The sequence below is a fragment of the Euprymna scolopes genome, chromosome 2, assembly GCF_053919585.1.
Source record: "Euprymna scolopes isolate OS-2025 chromosome 2, ASM5391958v1, whole genome shotgun sequence".
NCBI classification, from domain to species: Eukaryota; Metazoa; Mollusca; class Cephalopoda; order Sepiida; family Sepiolidae; genus Euprymna; species Euprymna scolopes.
In genome coordinates, this window is record NC_136483.1 from 160,545,453 (window position 1) to 160,551,371 (window position 5,919).

Sequence of the window (5,919 nt, forward strand, 5' to 3'; positions counted from 1 at the left end):
CAAAATTATATCTGATGAGAGTAGAAATGCTCGAAACGCGTTGTAAAGATATATACACCAAGCTTATAATAATACATAATAATACATACACCGAAAAGTATATAATATAACACAATGATATGCATTACATATAAACCAAAGTTATAAAAATACAAAAGTAGTGCCTTCTATTTTTTATTCCACTCGAATCGATCTGAGTAAACTGCAAATTGCATTGTCATGATGACTGATCTTATGCATCCATGGTTGGAAAGTTTAATATCTGTGTTGCAGATATTGATATAAAACTCTAAGAAAGTAATTCCTGCAATGAACATGCGTCAGAAGTAAAGGCCTCATTGAATTCCTGGCAAAAGTGCACTGAAAATGTTGAGTATTGTACAGAAAAATAAATTCTATATATTATACGTATATGTCTTTAATATAAGGGCGGCATAATGTATGTAATGGAGTTAACTCTCTTTGTCTCACAAGCAATCAGATGCTGCATTTAGCTGTAAGCTTTCAAGAAAAAATGGCAAAACACACGCACACACACACACACACACACACACACACACACACACACACACACATATATATATATATATATATATGTGTGTGTGTGCGCGCGTGTGTGTGTGTGTGTGTGCGCGCGCGTGTGTGTGTGTGTGTGTGTGTGTGTGTGTATCCCGTCACGCATTATGGAGTATGCACTTGCCCTTTTTCTATTCCCGGAACCGTTTTAAATGATGAGAGGAAGCGAGGAAAAAAATATTCCTATCTTACTCTGACGTCTGAAATGAATTTGGAAAGAAATCTCCTACTTTAATGATAAAAAGTCAATAATGTTTGTTTTTTTTTTTGGGGGGGGGGGGCATTTGACATAGTAATACTAATTTATATAGGACATTATTTTATGATTTTTTTCAATTAATATTTTATATAAATAGCGAATATGACGCTGACAAAGCATAATTTTTTCACTCTCCCTTTTCGCGTAGGGTGTAGACGATGGCGTGCAGAAATCTGACGATGCTCTGGTGATACCTGGGGCCAAATCTTTGATTGTACGAGGGGCGCGCAATAAGAAATGCCCCTGACCCACTTCCCATAGATGTAGAGCAACGAAACTTGGCACAGCTATTAGTCTTTCTCTACATAGGAACCACTCAGAGTTATGCATTTCTCCCATCGTTTGATACAGCTCTGGAGACCGTTTTTATAGAACACCACAGGTTGGTCCTCCAACCACGACGTGACTTCAGAAATCAAGGCTGCATCATCTGGGAAACGCTTTCCTTTCAAAAACAACTTCATGGCTGGGAAGAGGTGGAAGTCAGAGGGTGCAAGGTCAGGAGAGTAGGGAGGATGGGAGAGGATTTCATAACCACACGCCCGTGCTTCTGATCTGGCGACATGCGAGTTGTGGACCGAAGCGTTGTGCTATAGGAGGAGGGTACCTTTGCTGATCTTGCCCCACCTCTTGATTTTGATAACTTCCCTTAATTTCCTCAAAAGTGAGGCATAATAGGCTCCTGTAATTGTGGTACCCTTTGCCAGGAAATCTGTCATCACTACTCCGTCCTGGTCACAGAAGACTGTGAGCATGACCTTGCCAGTGGAGGGCTGCACCCTTGCCTTCTTTGGAGGTGGTGAGTCCAAGTGCTTCCACTGCATTGACTGGGCTTCGGTCTCTGGATCATAGAGATGGAGTCAGGTTTCATCCAGTGTAATCAGTCTTTTGAAAAATTTGACTCATCTTCTTGGCACATCTCCAAATTCATCCTCGAGCACTCGACGCGTTCTCACTTCTGGAATGGTGTGAGCAACCTGGAAACCCATCTGGCAGACACCTTATGCATATGCAAATGATCATGAATGATAGTTTCCACAGACCCTGTACCCTGTACATCTTTGGCTATTTGGCGAATAGTAATGCGGCGATCTTCCAAAATGGCAGCCTCAACTTGACGGACAGATGCCTCATCAATGGCACCAAAATGGCAGCCTCAACTTGACGGACAGATGCCTCATCAATGGCAGAAGGCGGCAACCAGGTCTGAGAGCTGTTTCCACAGACTTCCGGCCATGTTTGAATTCACGATGCCAGCGTTTTACAAGGTCATATGATGGGGCATTATCACCATAAGTCTCTTTCATTTCATCAAAAGTCTCCTGTGGTGTGCGTCCTTTCAAATACAAAAACTGTTCAACATTCAACAGGCTCCATTTCACACCTGACTCAGTTCAAACACCTGCAAAACAGAAACCACCATTAGTTCAGGGCTGTAATTTGCCACATAACCCGTAGAGATATAGATCATTCCACCTGAAAAAATTCAGCTAGATCAGACAACTGGAAGTGGGTCAAGGGCATTACTTATTGCACGCCCCTCGTATACTCCAAAGAATCATGTATAAATCCTTGTACTAATATGAGAAAGGGAGGTAATTTGAATGTCATTGAATGGCACCTACTCTCTATTTGGATGCTCGGCGAGGGTGGGGGAGTGATTCCTCTCCCCTGCACGCTGCTTGGTGTACACTAGTTCATTCTTAAAATTATCAAATATTTGCGTCTGAAGGGCTAGATAGTTCAACTGAGTTAAGCACTAGGGATGAAGCGGGGTGGGGCTTAAATTATTCATAAACTGATATTAATCATTTTGTTTTTCTTTTCGAATATCTAACAGATCGATTTTAAGCGGCGGGTATTCTCTTAGACATTCCCCCTCCTATGGTATATAGATTTTTTTTCTTTTTTTTTTTTAGCCGATCGCTTACCGGGGTAGATATGTACCACGGAAAGATGTGACACAAGGCCTGGAGATGGGGATGGTAGATTAGCGTATGGGAGCTAGCGCACTCTGACCCTACAAAATAATGTCCGAGCAGATGCGTTGGCATTCTTCGGTATGGGCGCCTCAGACGATTGTCTATAACCCACCCCGTTCTCAAATAGAGAAGGTAAAACCTGGGAAGGTAAATCTCTTAAGACTACCTAGGACAGGTACCGCAGAATAATGATGCGTCTGGTTCAGACTGTTTTTGTAACCCCCCCCCCCCGCCCGAGTGCCCTCTTAGAGGAGCTGGGTTCTGCACTATAAACTGGCGCCATGTCTAACTTTGCGGCGGTGGGAAACAGGTAAATATACTTTAACAGCGATAAGTATTAATAAGTTAAACACGGGGCCGTCCTCAGGACGAAAGCCATAAACACGTCACTCAGGCAAAGTATATTTCGTCACCTTTGTTGAACTACAACTGTCAACCACATTGCCTAAAGGCGCTCTTCAAACCGGCATCGTTTGAGCAGGTGTGGATGTGTCCAAATAACGTTGCGGGGGTGGGGGTATGACGGGCTTTGGTCATTCGGTATAGATTTGCCTCCATGTTCAGCCCCCCCCTCCTTCGATCATTATACAATACCCCCTTCCGTCTCTTTTTTTTCTTTATTTCTCTTTCTATTTCACTTTTTATTTCTTATCTGTATGTATCTCCGAATTCTTGTCCTACGGCCAATACTTTCATACCCCCTTCCCTTCACACACTCATCATTTTCTCTATTTCTTTCTCTCTCCCCACACTATTACTTTCTTTATCCCTGTTACCTTCACCCTCTTTCGCTCTCGTCAAATGTCCTTTCTTCTATTCTCTTTATTTTATTTTCTTCCTCTGTATATTAAATTTCATTTATATTTTGCTTATTTTCTTTCTTTCTCCCTTTCTCTTTCATTTTTTATTCTTTTCTCCCCCCCCCTTGTTACCCTTCTTTCGTTTTTTGTCAATTCTATTTTTTCGTTCATTATAATTTTTCATTCTATTTGTATCATTCTTTTATTCTTTCTTTTTCCTTCATTATAATCTTTCATTCTATTTGTATATTTTTTATTCTTTCTTTTTTTTCGTTCATTATTTCTATTTCTCTCATTCAACCGTTTTTTATTACCCTTTTTCTTTGTTCCTATTATTCGTTGTTCTTTTTTTTCTTCTTTTCTTTCTTGATTTCTTTCATAATTTTTCTTTCGTTCATTCGTTTGTTCCATCTTCATTTTGTTATTTCTTTCGTGTTTTACAATTTTCTTTCTTACTTTCTGCATTCTCTTTCTTTCTTTTTATCATTCGTTTTCATTCTTTTGTTCTGTCCGTTTCTTCCGATATTTCTATTTCTTTCCTTTTTTCTGTATTTTTAATCATTCTTCCTAGTTCTTTCTTTATTTAATTCTTGGATTTTTTGTTCTATTTCGTTTCTTAATTTACTTCCTTTATCCATATTTTTATTACCCTCTCTTTTCTTTCTTCCTTTATCGTTTTTCATTCTTTTTTTCTTTCTTTGATGTTTTCTTTTTTCTTTCGCTTTTTGCTTTTTGTATCATTTTTGTTTTCTATTTCTTTTCATTCAATTTTCTTTCTTTCTTTTTCTTAGTTTCTTCTTTCTATAATGTTTTTATTTTATTTATTATTTCTCTTTATTTTATCCCTTTACATTTTTTTTCATTAATTATTTATTTCCCTTTTCTGTTTATTTCATTCAATTGTTGCATATTGGTTATATTAGAAGAGGATAGTCTTAGAGTCTTATTATAAGTGATGCTTTTTCTTGTGAGAGAGAGAGGCTTAGAAAGAGTCTTAGTGAGAGTTTGTCTTATTACAGAGAGGGATGTTGAAAGGACTCAGAGAGAGATAGAAGTTGTAAGAGACTTAGACAGATTGTTCCTGTTAGGAGAGATTCTTATATATTAAAATGTTCATTCCTTAGACGTGTAGAAGAAGAAAGCTCTTTGAGTGATGACATAGTGTTCAGACAGTTCGGACATTGTGTAGACATGATGATGTTGAGACGTGTATGTAAAGACATATAACACAAATATATAATACAATTCCACTTTACCTTTTTGTAAGAATCATAAGACAAGACGAGCTTTACAAAACACATAATGGTTTATTTCGTCACGACCGGCCGTTTCCATCATCAAGAATTCAAAGTCTCACATTTTTCCTTGAAGTTACGTCTCGCTCCTAGACGCCTGACTGTCTCTCTCCGGGTTTCTTCACTGACTGACTAACTCTCAAGTTTTTTTCTCTATTCCTAGAACTTTCTATTTTCCGTGACGTCATGACGTGTTCTGGACATACGTGTCCAAAACTTTTCCTATTTCTCAGTAACCTATTTTTCCAATATGTTAAAAACATTATCTTATAAGCTGCATTCTTTCAATTTAAAATTTCATAACAAACTTGAGAGTTCACATTCTTTCCTTGAAATATTTATCTATATTCTAAACAAATGTTTGTTTTACATTTTTAAATTCTCACACGTAATCTATTTCTAAACTAAATTACGAGGTTCGAATTTGTCTATTGCTATTTCATTTTCATTTTAAACTAAATTCTCCATTTTTATACTTACACGAAAAGGGGACAGCCCTTATCATGTAACACACTTTCTTTCATTTTATTTCTCTTTCTGTCCTTTTTTCCGTTTATCGTTTTTTTCTTTACCTGTTTTTTATTTTTTGAAGTTTTCTTTTTCTTTTTTCTTTCGTTTATTGCCTTTTGTATTATTTTTATTTTTATTATTCTTTTTCTTTCATTTATTTTTTCCTTTGTTCTTCCTATAATGTTTCTACTTATTCATTATTTCTCTTTCTATTATACATTTTCGTTTTTTCATTATTTATTTATTTCCTTTTTCTATTTATTTCATTCATTTTCTTCCATTTCTTCTGTCTTTTTTCTTTCGTTTATTGCATTTTTTCCTTTTCATTCTTTTGTTCTGTTTCTTTCTTTCGGTATTTCTCTTTCTTACTCTTTCTTTCTTTATTTCTTTTTATTATTCTTTCTTTCCATTATTCTTTCTATTTTTAAAATTTTCTTCATTCTCTTTTATTCTTTCATTAATTCTCTTTATTGTTTTCATTGTTGCTATTTCTCTTT